Consider the following 14961-nt stretch of genomic DNA (forward strand, 5'->3'; position numbering starts at 1 on the left):
TCCTAATTGTCCCTTCTGGCCTCAGAGTTTATGAATAATTTGACCCAATGTATATGGCTTAGACAGATCTTTCTCAATACTTAGCATAATAGATATGAATATTTTTTCCTGTTTGATTTCTAGGATGAAGTCACACAGGAGAATCAGACCAAAAATGTCCTGTACTTTATTTTTGTTGTCAATGTGTTAGTAGCAAGTACATGTACTATGTGACTGTGTTTGGGACTCCACAGTGAAGAGTTAAATAAAATAGCAACAAATTATCCTTTCATCAAGTAATAATTTCCTTTTCAGTTCTGAATGATCATCAGCTTGAAGTTCTTTACCAGTCATGTTGAAATTATTACATCTCCTATGTTTGTAAGAGTGCATTTCTTGACATTTTATTTTCTATCCAGATCTGTACTCAGTCCTAATACATTTTAAGTCTAGCAACATACTTATTAATATATTTAGAAGTACAATACTTATCTTTCAAAGCTCAAATCCACAAAATAGGGGTGGCAAGCCGATTTATGTTTTTAAAAAGCAACAGATGCAATTTAATCCATTCAGAAATTATGGGTTCACAGAACATTAACTACTGACTGTGGCAGTAGTTATACATATGACCTTTATCAAACTAGAATTTTAGCTGGCAAAGTTTGCTCCCTGGTCACATTCAGAAATAGTCTTTTGTTTGTTCTTTCTTTCATTGATTTGTCATTATACACCCATACAGAAACACAATGTATTGGTATGTATATAAAAACAGCCATTAGATGTTCCCTTCACACGCTCTGGGCACTCCTTCCAAAACATAATCTTCACAACAACAAAAAATTGCATTATATCACTTAAGTCCACGGCAAATGCCCCCACTCCTCACCTTCCACGTAATCAATAAAATCAGCATGGATGCATTTCCTTTACCATAGCCAGGAGGAGATCATCGACCAAGGACACTTGGGCAGATTCTCTCTCAATCCCCTAAATCTCAAGCCCTTCCATTAAATCGACATTCCTCTGCTACAATATGCAGACCACAATCTTAGCCTGCTTTTTCTTTTCAATCATCATTCATATGCAGTATTAGCAATATTAAAATGCCTCAGAGTTTTTCCGTAAGGGGGAACAAATTCTGCACTTCAATTCCTACTGCAGTCGATAGGAATTGTAACCATTTAATAGCAAAAAAAAAAAAGTACAAATGCATTCAAAATGATGATGATCAATTTCATATCTTCAGGAAGATCTTTCCTAATGTACTGTTCAATTATTTTCTATGATCTCTTCCTTCCTCCTTGAGAATATTCTGTATTAAGAGAAAATAAGGAAGCAGCTAGAAGAAATATTATCAGTTTATAAGAAATAAAGTACCCAACAGCCTGAACTATTACAGTAAAACAGTGAAAATTACTGAAGGCTACTCAAGTGATTTACGTTTTGCACTCTCCTCTTTAACAGGATATTGCATCTAGTTTACATCATCAAATCCTGGTCATGTAATAATAATAGCTTACATTTTCATAGCACCTCTCATCTAAATGCTTCCCGATGTGCTTCATATATTAATGTACAAACTGTGCAAGGAGAACCTTAAATATACTACTGTAATACAGCTGCCCCTAGGGTGAAGAACAGCAACTGTCTGTGTGAGCACAGTGAAGGCTCCACACCATTTAAAGACAGTAAATGTCTTAAAAAAACCCACAAAACAACAACACAGGAGAGAGTTATGAAGGGAGAATATAATTTTCCAAGCTGCAATTTGGCAAGGTCACAGGGTTAACAACAGCTTTATTCTCATGAAAAGGTCAGTAAATCTTTAATTGTCACAGCAGGTCATGTCCTTTGTTTTACATTGCACTCTGTGCCCCCTAACACCATGCCAGGACATTTGATCACTGTTGGACTCAGAAGGAAGAGTGATCAAATCACTTTGTGAAGCACACATATGTTAATTGAAAATTTCTATCCAGGCTCTTATCTGGCAAGCTTGAGACATCTGATGGGATCATATTCATAATGCCAGGTGATTTGGCTTATCATTGGCTAGAAAGTCTGGCTTGTGTCTCCAAGTGAATTCCACTATAAATGTCAGCAATTGACATTCATGAGATTCTCCCTGCTGGGTTCTTTGACACAGCAAACCTGTATGATCACACCAAAGATCCATGTATCCTGGGAAGTATGCTAGTCATAATGCCATAGAAAACCCACTAGCCTCTTACCAAACAAATGCATAAATACTGTATATGCATATCTCATGGCTGCCACTGAATAGCAGCATGGAAAGATAAAAAATATAAAATACGGTACTTTAATAAACCTAATTTGCAAAAACCTGTGTATCTAGAACTCATGTTTTAAATACAAGGGATTGTGGGAAAGAATAGATGTGAGACGGTTCTAACGGGTGGTGGTGGGGAATATAGCGGATTGATCTCCCTCTGGGAGCTCTCTCTACATCCTCTTATGGAGCTATGTGTATTAATGTATCTCATCATTTTTCATCAGTCATGAGATCTAGCAAGGAAAACAAACACCACGATGATAACACACACAACACCTTCAGTGGAATGGTGTTCTGATTAATGAAAACTGACTTGCAGTTTTAATGTGGTGGTTCTTGAGTGGGGCCGACAGTGTGTGGAATCCTAATGAGCCTTGATGTACAGATCATCAATTCAAGCACGTTTTTCTCACATTGCATTTGCTGTTCACTGCAGCTCTTTACTTCAGGCTGGGTTGGTGTCCTAGTCTAAGGCAGAATTTGCTCAATGGCCTTACAAAAGGGCATATCTTCATGCTCATGCTCATTGTCTGGATGCTAATCACGCACGGTACCCCAGGTCATTTATTATTATGTATCATATGGACACATCATAAATAAAATCTCACCTATTACAGAAACTTTGTTACAATTTTGGCCAAGAAGGCAATTTTCAGATCGTTTAAGGTAGAGTGTGGAGTTTTGATCAAGGGCTAGTATTTAAATTTGCTGGTGCTGCAGTCCTGTTAGCTGATCTCTTAAGATTTCAGCTCCAAATGGTGGAACTCCCCTGAGATCTGTTGTTCCTCTGATATTTTTTCCATCTTGAACTGTACCGAATCAATAAAATTAGGCCCTTTCTGCTTTGGAACCAAAACTTTAAATTTTATTATTTTATCATCCTTTTTTTATATAACTTAGAACTGCCTTCCCAGTTCCAGGGCAAGGGAGTTAGATTTGAATGTTTGGTTTGAGCCCATTTCTAGAAATAAGGCACACAACTCTTTTGAATGAGTTAAACTTAGAGCCAAATTCTCAGCTGTAATAAAGGAGCATAGATAGCTCCATTGACTTCCTATGGCAACTTACACCAGCTGAGCATCTGTCTCAAGGTGTTCTGTTTATAAATCGTTTTGTTTTTAATGTGGGTGCTGATGGCAGCCGTTTAAATAAAGTTCTGAACTCATCTATTTTATTCTTAATTTATAGTGGTGCTTTGGGGATGTGTGAATATTTAAAATGAGTAAAATCAATTAACTCGCGATCTAATTATAGGTGTTAGCCACTGTGGGGGTTTTTAGAGCACAGCAGTAGCTTTTCCCTATTCAGCACCCTGCCTTCAGAGTGTAAATCTTGCATTTTGAGAGATGAGGAACTTATCACTCTGTTTCCCCCATTTCCAAAACTAGCTTGAGCTCTGAGTTCATTTTTTTAACCCTTCCTTTTTCTGCTTATGGGTTTTAAAGGGGAACCATTGTTACTACAACATTTTTTTCTAGTCACTGGGGAATTTGTTCTGTGTATAAAAGGGCCCTCCAGACTAGAATGACACCAGAGGTTGTCCTCTGTATAACATGTACTATACTTTTTTCCATAGTAAGAATTTCTCTCTCTCTGCTCCTTCTTTCACACTCTCATATGAGTGATAAGAGTCTTCACATTATCCATGTACTAAATTGCAGAGCCAATGTGATAATTTATCATGCACATTTGATCACTTTGCTTCCTAATCCATCTTCCCTGGATTTAGTCTAAGAGCTCGTCTATATGGGGAAAAACCCACAGTAGCTGATGGGCATGAGCTGGTGCATGTAACTACTCCGCACTAACACCCGATATGAATGCTTTTTCCGCGCACTAAGGGTACCTTTGAGCACATTAGCTTAATGCACTTTGGAAGTATGCTAAACTAATTTGCCTGGGGGCACACTTTAGTGCACAGTCAGTGTCCTAACAGGGAGTGAGTCTGCAGTAGCTAAAATGCTTTAAATTTACATCCTAGCTTACTGTGTCTTAACTTCCCCATGTAGACAAGCCCTAACATTCCAGACTCTAAACAGCTTCAAATAGTCACTTGCTTTGATGGTCATCTAAAGTGCTTGTAAATTGCAGGACAGCTATGGTTAATATAACTTGAAGGTTGGAGTTTATCGGGTTTAACATTGTTGCCTTTTCCAGGGGAGTTTCAGTTACTTGACCTGCTGGTATCATAAGTTCTGAAGGTTTCTGGCCACACCAGGTCTAAGTGCCCTTTTCTGAATTGCTAACTCACTATCATTGAAGCCACTGGGTGTTCTGCCTGAAAAAGGAGTAGGTAAGAGGTGCCGATTGCATAGGAGAACCATCCTCCTAAGATATTTAAGATATTCTTAAATCAAATGTCCTTAAACTGACTTTCATGTTCCATGAAATGGCTGAAAAACCTTAGAACCTCTGCCAGACTTTCCATCAGAGACTGGCATCATAACTGGGCTGTTCTTCTATATTTACTTTAAGGGCTAGATCTTCAAAAGGACTCCGCTCTGAATTAGGCACCTAATGACACATGTCCACATTTTCAAAGTGCTCAGCACCCACCAGCTCTTTGTATTCTTAGTGAGAGCTGTAGGGGAGTACTGAGTGCATATGAAAAATCTGTCCACTTGATTCAGGGGTGGCGTTTTCAAAAACACCTATGTGAATTAGGAGCATGAGTCAAAATTCCTCCATTGGGCCTTGACCCTGCCTTTGTTGATGTCAATGGCAAAGCTCCCATTGATTTTAATGGTACAGGATCATGGCCTAGGGACTTAAATAGGAGCTGAGATCTCTTGAAATCTGGCCATCTATTTAGGTGTCTAAATGGGAGGTGTTGGGTCCTGAACACCTTTGAAAATCTGGCCTTTGCAGTGCATGGCTAGTAATTGTATAGAACCAAGATTGAGAAAAAGCTTAAAATATTGAATGTGCTGATCTCTTCATTTTTTTTTAAGTAAAAAATGTCAATAGTAAATGCTCATCTTGCTACTGAGTTGTGGCTGGAGTGGGTCTGGGAGAAGTGGAAGCACGCTGAGAGTGGGAGCGGGGGCATGAAATCTCAACTAGGAGCAACTAGGGCCATGTGCCACATGCGTCCTAATCTTCTCCCCCTACCTCCCTTGCCTTCAATATGTGTATGGGGCAGTTGTTTCTTTCCCCTTCCCTTCTCCCCACCCCCCGTACTGCAGGACTCAGGAAGGGAAAAGCTATTGTATGCTGCCTCTCGGCACTGGAGAATGACCTGCTTACTGCTGCAGCCATTGGTCAGTGGTGTGTGATAATAGGAGGGGAAAATTGGAGGGAAAGGAAAGTGACTGCTGTTTGCTGCCCAGGCAAATAGCTATTTTTGGCCTCCCTTTACAGTGGCCATGAGGACTGCTATCCATGCTGAGGGGGTCTGCACCAATGTCTTGCACATCTTAGAGCACCCTCATCTTATCTCTGCTATCACCAGCATGAAGGAGGGAAGTGGGCTGGGATGCTAGTTTTCAGGCAGGCCTGAGTGTGTAATGGGCCCGTGGTGTTGATACCCATCCTCAGGTTTATAGTCTACATGGGCCACTGGTGCCAGTTGCGACCTACCTCTAAGAAATCATGAGGCAGCGTGATATTAGGTTAGAAAAAGTTCTGGTTTTAGGTCCCTGTGACCCAGTGGACTGCCTGGGCATTGATCCTGAGTACAGCAATGCATGGTGAGAGGATATTCCTCCTTGTCTTGCAGAGCCTGTTGCTGTCCTCAACGTATCTCTGGTATGAAGGAAGGAGGCTGGGCAGGACTCTTGCTTCCTGTCAGGGTCCCTGGGCAGGCCAGATGGCATAAAGGGGGCATGGCCTTTACACTCACCCTCATGTTTGCTGCCCCTGGGGCCATTAGTTTGCCAGTTGAAGTCTGTACTGGAACAACCCGGCTGGGTAGTGTGAGGTTGTGTTAACCCAGTTTATTAATAGTTTTAAATAAACTTCAGACCTCCATATTTAACCATACTCCAGTGTATGTTTCCCATTGTTCCTGGGTCAATATCCGATAAATTTTGCAGGGCTGCAGAACTTAAACTGTTAACAGACTGGAGAGGGATCACTTGCTAATTGAACAAATCAGTCATGGGACTGAACTTGGAAAGCTGATTTCAACAGGTGCTTCACACCTCTGAGATTCAGGCCCTAAATGCTACAAGAAATGGTGGATTCTTTCAAAATATGAGACCCGAACAAGTGTGCTTTGTAAGTTACAGCACTTTTCTATGTGGTGTGGAGCACCTTCTTGGTAACCACAGCTCCATTATATCTGAGGTTCTTAATATTGTATTTTCTTTTGATCCATTTGAAGTCAAGTTAACATATTGTTAAACTATTATTTCACGTTAATTAAGCTGTAAATGAGCTTAATGATCTGCCTGAACTGAAGCTCAATAACAACCTATGTATTAACTCCCAAAATCAAAAGAATCTTTAAATTCCTTGCCAACTGTACTGAAGACAATAGAAACAGATAATCAATAATGTTGCCCTTCTTAGAAAATCAAGTCTGAAGCTGAAGAGCTTGAAATAAATTAATTTTAATGCATGCACTCAGATTCTCCAGATACATTCAAAAATGGCTTGAGAACCTAAGTCAAGTATGTTGGAAGAAATAAAAAAGAGGACATGAAGACAGAAAAAGACACAGTTGCCTCCCCTATATTTTAGTATAGGGGATCAAATTGTACCTACAAGTAACCAGAAAGCAAAGTCTATATTGTAATAAGATTATAGTTTAGATCTTCTATCTTGGGTAATATTTGGAAATCCCTGTAACCTCTTCAAATGTTCTGTTATTATGGGGGAGTGAGGTTGTCATAAATATAAAGGGAAGGCTAACCACCTTTAAATCCCTCCTGGCCAGAGGAAAACCCCTTTCACCTGTAAAGGGTTAAGACGCTAAAGATAACCTCGCTGGCACCTGACCAAAATGACCAATGAGGAGACAAGATACTTTCAAAGCTGGAGGTGGGGGGAGAAACAAAGGGTTCTCTCTGTCCATGTGTTGCTTTTGCCGGGACCAGAGCAAGAATACAGGTCAGAAATCCAATCTAGTTAGATATGCATTAGATTCTGTTTTGTTTAAATGGCTGATAAAATAAGTTGTGCTGAATGGAATGTATATTCCTGTTTTTGTGTCGTTTTGTAACTTAAGGTTTAGCCTAGAGGGATTCTCTATGTTTTGAATCTGATTACCCTGTAAGGTATTTACCATCCTGATTTTACAGAGGTGATTCTTTTACTTTTTCTTTAATTAAAATTCTTCTTTTAAGAACCTGATTGCTTTTTCCTTGTTCTTAAGATCCAAGGGTTTGGGTCTGTGTTCACCTATGCAAATTGGTGAGGATTTTTATCAAATCTTCCCCAGGAAAGGGGGTGTAGGGTTTCGGGGGATTTGGGGGAGAAAGACGTTTCCAAGTGAGCTCTTTCCTGGTTATATTTGTTAGATACTTGGTGGTGGCAGCAATAAAGTCCAGGGACAAAAGGTAAAATAGTTTGTACCTTGGGGAAGTTTTATCCTAAGCTGGAAAAGTAAGCTTAGGGGTTTTTTCATGCGGTTCCCCTCATCTGTACCTGAGAGTTCAGAGTGGGGAAGGAACCTTGACATGGTGGCAGACCAGGGATTAACTTGAAATCATTTTGAGATCAATTTGAGATTTTTTGAACCAGAAGCACAGGTTTTAAAAAAGGACATTTTTCCCCCCTTTGGGCTGCTGGAAAGCAGGTTTTAAGCTGAAAGCAGTTAGAGGTTTTTTTTGGTCTCTGCTTAGGGGCCAGAGCAGAGACAAAAGGTAATTGTCTTTTGTGAGCTGGAGTTTTCTCTACCTAAAGGCAGGGTAGTTAACCTCCTGCAGGGAAATTCACAAGTCTTCACAGACCTGAAGGTTTTTTTGTTTTTGTTTTTTTTACCTAAGAGCAACTAGAGGGGTTTTGTGTCTATTTGCCTGGAGAAAAAGGTGTTAGGTTTTTGTTTTTTTAAAGGATTATTCTGTAGGCTGACAATCACTATAAGAGAACATAAGTATCCAGTTACAGTACAACCTATTTTTTTTGACAAGCCAAGTTTTTTTTTGTTTTGTTTTGTTGTTTTCTTTCTAACTCTCGGGTGTAAAGTTAGTTAAAAACAGAGAGGCTAACATGGCAGAAACCAAGGCACAACACAAACTGGAGTTAACCAGACTGGAGGCAGCAAAAGAGGCAGAAAAAGCCCTAGAAGCTACCCACAGGAAAGCTATGGAGGCAAAGGACAAAGAAATGGAGGCAAAGGACAAAGAAATGGAGGCAGAGAGAGAGGCAGAAAAAGCCCTAGAGGCTGCCCACAGGAGAGCTGTGGAGGCAAAGGACTAAGAAATGGAGGCAAGGGGAAAAGAACTGGAGGAGAAGGAAAAAGAGAGGAAGCATGCACTGAAGATGGAGAAGGTAAGGGCTGAGCAGAATCTACTTGATAACCCTAACAATCCTTCCCCAACAATCCACAAATGGGAGCGACTGTGTCCACAGTATGATGAATCCAGTGATATTGCTGAATATTTTCTCACCTTTGACAGACTGTGTGCACTCCATAAAATTCCTGAAGCTCACAAGATGACTACATTGGTCGCAAAATTGACTGGAAGAGCTCTGGACATATTCAATAAGATGCCTATTGATGAAGCTTCTGATTATAATAAGTTCAAGGATTTGGTTTTAAAGCAATTTCAAATTACATCTGAAACGTACAGAGTAAAATTTTGAACCCTTAAGAGAGGGCCTGGACTTATGTGGCTTATCTAAACCAGATGAAGGATCTGTTAGATAAATGGGTCCAAGGAAGGGGTGTCACTAGCTTTGACGGAATGTGTGATTTGATAGCTCAGGAGCAATTCCTGAATATGTCCAAGGAGGAAATAAAATAGTGTTTATGGTATAAGAAAATGGACTCAGCAGAAAGTCTTGCTTCTTATGCTGATCGATATGAGCAGTCCCAGACCATCAGAGAGGTGGGGCAAGCCAGAACAAAATGGGTGGAGGGAGGAGAGAGGAACAATCCTGGTCGCAGTTGGAGCAGATACCAGAAGGGACACCCTCAGACCACATCCTACTACCAGGGGCAGCCCAAGGCCCCAACTACACACCAAGGAATACTCCAGACACCTTATTGTCCTGCCACACCATTCTCCAGCAACCCACCTTGCCCCAGTGACCCGTCAGCTGGACGATGTTTTAAATGTAACGAGCCGGGGCATGTGAAGGCCAACTGCCCCAAGAAGCCCAACAGATTACAGTTCATTGCACCGGAATCACACCAGAGTCCTCAGGCCCAGATACCTCCCAGATACCCTTGGAGCAGAGGGAAACTGTGAGTGTGGGCAGGAAGAAGGTCACCACGTGGAGGGACACCAGAACGCAAGTGTCGGCTATCCATGCTTCCTTAGTGGACCCCAATTTAATTGACCCAGAGATCCAAGTGACAATTCAACCCTTCAAGTCCAACTCTTTCAATTTGCCTACTGCCAAGTTGCCGGTCCAGGACAAGGGCTGGTCAGGAATGTGAACTTTTGCAGACTATGATGATTATCCCATCCCTATGCTGTTGGGGGAAGACTTGGCCAATCATGTGAAACTAGCCAAGAGGGTGGGAATGGTCATCCGCAGCCAGGCTAAGCAAGCTGTCATGCCTAGCTCTGTTCCAGAAACTTCTACCAGGACCTGGTCAGAGGTGATGGAACCAGACCCCATGCCAGCGTCTGTAACAGCAGTAGTGGATCCAGTCCCAGAGACCCAGATAGAGCCAGTCCCAGAACCGGAACTGGTGGAACAACCAGCACCAGACCCATTGCCAGCACTGAATCCAGTACTTGCAACCCCAACACCAAAGGGCCCCACCGAATCTGAACCAGCAGCAGCCAATAACCCTACACAAGAGGCTCAGCCGGAGCCTGAAACCCAACATAGTGCACCAGCGGAGAGCGGTTCACAGTCAGCAGAAACAGCCCCATCCCCTACATCGCTTCCAGAGGGACCAAGCCTAGGTCCACATTCCAATGAGGAACTGATGTCTCCAGCATCAGGGGAACAGTTCCAGACTGAACAGGAAGCAGATGAACACCTCCAGAGAGCTTGGACGGCAGCACAGAGCAACCCACTGCCTCTCAGCTCTTCTAATCAATCCAGATTTGTTGCAGAAAGAGGACTTTTATACCAGGAAACTCTCTGGTGGACACCAGGAAGACTGGCATCCTCAGAGACGGTTGGTAGTTCCAACTAAGTAACGGGTCAAGCTCTTGAGCTTAGCCCATGATCATCCTAGTGGCCATGCTGGGGTGAACAGGACCAAAGACCGGTTGGGGAGGTCATTCCACTGGGGGGTAATGGGCAAGGATGTTTCTACCTATGTCTGGTCTTGTGAGGTATGCCAAAGAGTGGGAAAACCCCAAGACCAGGTCAAAGCCCCGCTCCAGCCACTCCCCATCATTGAAGTTCCATTTCAGTGAGTAGCTGTGGATATTCTGGGTCCTTTTCCGAAAAAGACACCCAGAGGAAAGCAGTACATACTGACTTTCATGGATTTTGCCACCCGATGGCCGGAAGCAGTAGCTCTAAGCAACACCAGGGCTAAAAGTATGAGTCAGGCACTAGCAGACATTTTTGCCAGGGTAGGTTGGCCCTCCGACATCCTCACAGATGCAGGAACTAATTTCCTGGCAGGAACTATGGAAAGCCTTTGGGAAGCTCATGGGGTGAATCACTTGGTTGCCAGCCCTTACCATCATCAAACAAATGGCCTGGTGGAAAAATTTAATGGGACTTTGGGGGCCATGATACGTAAATTCATAAATGAGCACTCCAATGATTGGGACCTAGTGTTGCAGCAGTTGCTCTTTGCCTACAGAGCTGTACCACATCCCAGTTTAGGGTTTTCACCATTTGAACTTGTATATGGCAGCGAGGTTAAGGGCCATTACAATTGGTGAAGCAGCAATGGGAGGGGTTTGGACCTTCCCCAGGAACTAACATTCTGGACTTTGTAACCAACCTACAAAACACCCTCCAAACCTCTTTAGCCCTTGCTAAAGAAAACCTAAAGGATGCTCAAAAAGAGCAAAAAGCCTGGTATGATAAACATGCCAGAGAGTGTTCCTTCAAAGAAGGGGACCAGGTCATGGTCTTAAAGGTGCTCCAGGCCCATAAAATGGAAGCATCGTGGGAAGGGCCATTCACGGTCGAGGAGCGCCTGGGAGCTGTTAATTATCTCATCACATTCCCCACCTCCAACCGAAAGCCTAAGGTGTACCATATTAATTCTCTAAAGCCCTTTTATTCCAGAGAATTAAAGGTTTGTCAGTTTACAGCCCAGGGAGGCGATGACGCTGAGTGGCCTGAAGGTGTCTACTACAAAGGGAAAAGTGCTGGTGGCGTGGAAGAGGTGAACCTCTCCATGACCCTTGGGCATATGCAGCGACAGCAGATCAAGGAGCTGTGCACTAGCTATGCGCTGACGTTCTCAGCCACCCCAGGACTGACTGAACGGGCATACCACTCCATTGACACAGGTAATGCTCGCCCAATTAAAGTCCAACCTTACTGGGTGTCTCCTCAAGCTAAAACTGCTAAAGAACGGGAGATCCAGGATATGCTACAGATGGGGGTAATCCGCCTCTCTGGCAATGCATGGGCATCTCCAGTGGTTCTAGTTCCCAAACCAGATGGGGAGATACGTTTTTGCATGGACTACCATAAGCTAAATGCTGTAACTCGCCCAGACAAGTATCCAATGCTATGCACAGATGAACTATTAGAGAAACTGGGACGGGCCCAGTTCATCTCTACCTTGGACTTAACCCAGGGGTACTGGCAGGTACCACTAGATGAATCCGCCAAGGAAAGGTCAGCCTTCACCACACATGTCGGGCTGTATGAATTTAATGTACTCCCTTTCAGGCTGGGGAATGCACCCGCCACCTTCCAAAGACTTGTAGATGGTCTCCTAGTGGGATTAGGAGAATATGCAGTCACCTACCTTGACGATGTGGCCATATTTTCGGATTCCTGGGCTGAACACCTGGAACATCTACAAAAAGTCTTCGAGCTCATAAGGGAGGCAGGACTAACTGTTAAGGCTAAGAAGTGTCAAATAGTCCTAAACAGAATGACTTACCTTGGACACCAGGTGGGTCAAGGAACTATCAACCCCCTACAGGTCAAAGTGGATGCTATCCAAAAGTGGCCTGTCCCAAAGTCAAAGAAACAGGTCCAATCCTTCTTAGGCTTGGCCAGATATTACAGGTGATTTGTACCACAATACAGCCAAATCGCCGCCCCACTGACAGACCTACCCAAAAAGAAACAGCCAAATGCTGTTCAGAGGACCGAAGAGTGTCAGAAGGCCTTTAACTAGCTTAAAGCGACACTCATGTCTGACCCTGTGCTAAGGCCCCAGACTTTGACAAACCGTTCCTAGTAACCACAGATGCGTCCGAGTGTGGTGTGGGAGCAGTTTTAATGCAGGAAGGACTGGATCAAGAATTCCACCCTGTAGTATTTTTCAGCAAGAAACTGTCTGAGAGGAAAAGCAACTGGTCAGTCATTAAAAAGGAATGTTACGCCATTGTCTACGCTCTGGCAAAGCTACGCCCATATGTTTGGGGACGGCATTTCCACCTGCAAACCAACCATGCTGCACTACGGTGGCTTCATACCGCCACGGGAAATAACAAAAAACTTATTCAGTGGAGTTTAGCTCTCCAAGATTTTGATTTTGACATCCAACACATCTCAGGAGCTTCTAACAAAGTGGCTGATGCACTCTCCTGTGAAAGTTTCCCAGAATCAACTGGTAAAATCGTCCTTGAGATGTGGAAAATATTGTTAGTCTTTATATACTTGGTAGTATATTTAGAGGTGCATGTGTCTTATTAACTCTATTTTCTCCTAGAGCTCCAGGAAGAAATCACAGCCAGCGTTTCACCCTATCTGTGATTTGGGGGGCGTGTCATAAATATAAAGGGAAGGCTAACCACCTTTAAATCCCTCCTGGCCAGAAGAAAAACCCTTTCACCTGTAAAGGGTTAAGAAGCTAAAGATAACCTCGCTGGCACCTGACGAAAATGACCAATGAGGAGACAAGATACTTTCAAAGCTGGAGGCGGGGTGGGGGGGGAAACAGGGTTCTCTCTGTCTGTGTGTTGCTTTTGCTGGGACCAGAGCAGGAATGCAGGTCAGAACTCCTGTAAAGAGTTAATAAGCAATCTAGTTAGATATGCGTTAGATTCTGTTTTGTTTAAATGGCTGATAAAATAAGTTGTGCTGAATGGAATGTATATGCCTGTTTTTGTGTCTTTTTGTAACTTAAGGTTTAGCCTAGAGGATTCTCTGTGTTTTGAATCTGATTTCCCTGTAAGATATTTACCATCCTGATTTTACAGAGGTGATTCTTTTACTTTTTCTTTAATTAAAATTCTTCTTTTAAGAACCTGATTCCTTTTTCCTTGTTCTTAAGATCCAAGGGTTTGGGTCTGTGTTCACCTATGCAAATTGGTGAGGATTTTTATCAAGCCTTCCCCAGGAAAGGGGGTGTAGGGCTTGGAGGGATTTTGGGGGGAAAGGTGTTTCCAAGTGAGCTCTTTCCCGGTTATATTTGTTAGACACTTGGTGGTGGCAGCAATAAAGTCCAGGGACAAAAGGTAAAATAGTTTGTACCTTGGGGAAGTTTTAACCTAAGCTGGTAAAAATAAGCTTAGGGGGTTTTTCATGCAGGTCCCCTCATCTGTACCCTAGAGTTCAGAGTGGGGAAGAAACCTTGACAGAGGTTGATAAGATAGAGCAAAGGACTTCTCATCACGACTCCTTGGGCAAAAGTATTGACACCGCTAGAGATGCACAATGGATGAATTTTGTCCCTGGGAATAAAAAAACAGTATAGCCACTGACAAAGCAGGAACAGGCAAGCCAGTTTGGGGAATGGGGGCTTCTTACATTAGTGAAGTTTGCAGGCTGGGGCCATTGAGGGGGTTAATCCTGAGAGATGCTGAGATCTCCCAGCTCCTAATGATCTAAAATTGAGCTGCAGGTGATCTGTAGTTCTCAAGGTTGGGCCTTGAATCTATCTCTGAGCCTCAGTTTATCCATCCATAAAATCAATCTATCAAAATTCTTCCCCACCACAAAACCATGGAGAGATGTATTCATTAAATTAATTAATATAAAGTGCTTCAGCTGCCAGTGCTTTAGAATTGAGGAATATTATTGTGTCTGAAATTCATGTGCATCTGTGATGGTTTACCTAATATACCCCTGCTAAGTGAGAATAGTGTTCATATACAGTTTGATTGGATCATAATCAAGTTGTAGATTACCCAGGTAAGATTTGGTTAATTGACCTGTAAAATAGGGGCAACTTCCTATAATGACAGTTCTTCCCTCTGAAAAGAGAATGTAATGCATGATAGGTATGGGAACTAAGTAGTAAAATGAACCCTAATTATTCTATCCCAGAGAAACTCATCAGAGAAAAAGCAAGTTAAGGGACACAAGTCAAATATTTTATTTATTTATGACCACTGTAATGAGCAATTAAGCGGGGGTTTGTTTGTAAAACATCAAAAGGCAAGAATCTTAAAAGAAGAATGAATCATGTTCCATCCACCCTCTTAGTTCTGAATATTTCTTTTTCTAGTAGTTGTGCACTTCTG

At 42.5% G+C, this 14961-nt stretch overlaps 1 protein-coding gene across 1 annotated transcript in view; it reads left to right on the top strand.

Annotated features, from left to right (window-relative positions):
* Window positions 1–14961, top strand: part of CDH13 (cadherin 13) — a 786172-nt gene that overhangs the window by 678156 nt on the left and 93055 nt on the right. The gene's annotated exons all lie outside the window — the stretch shown is intronic.

Source organism: Lepidochelys kempii, chromosome 12 (assembly GCF_965140285.1).
Source record: "Lepidochelys kempii isolate rLepKem1 chromosome 12, rLepKem1.hap1, whole genome shotgun sequence".
NCBI lineage: Eukaryota > Metazoa > Chordata > Testudines > Cheloniidae > Lepidochelys > Lepidochelys kempii.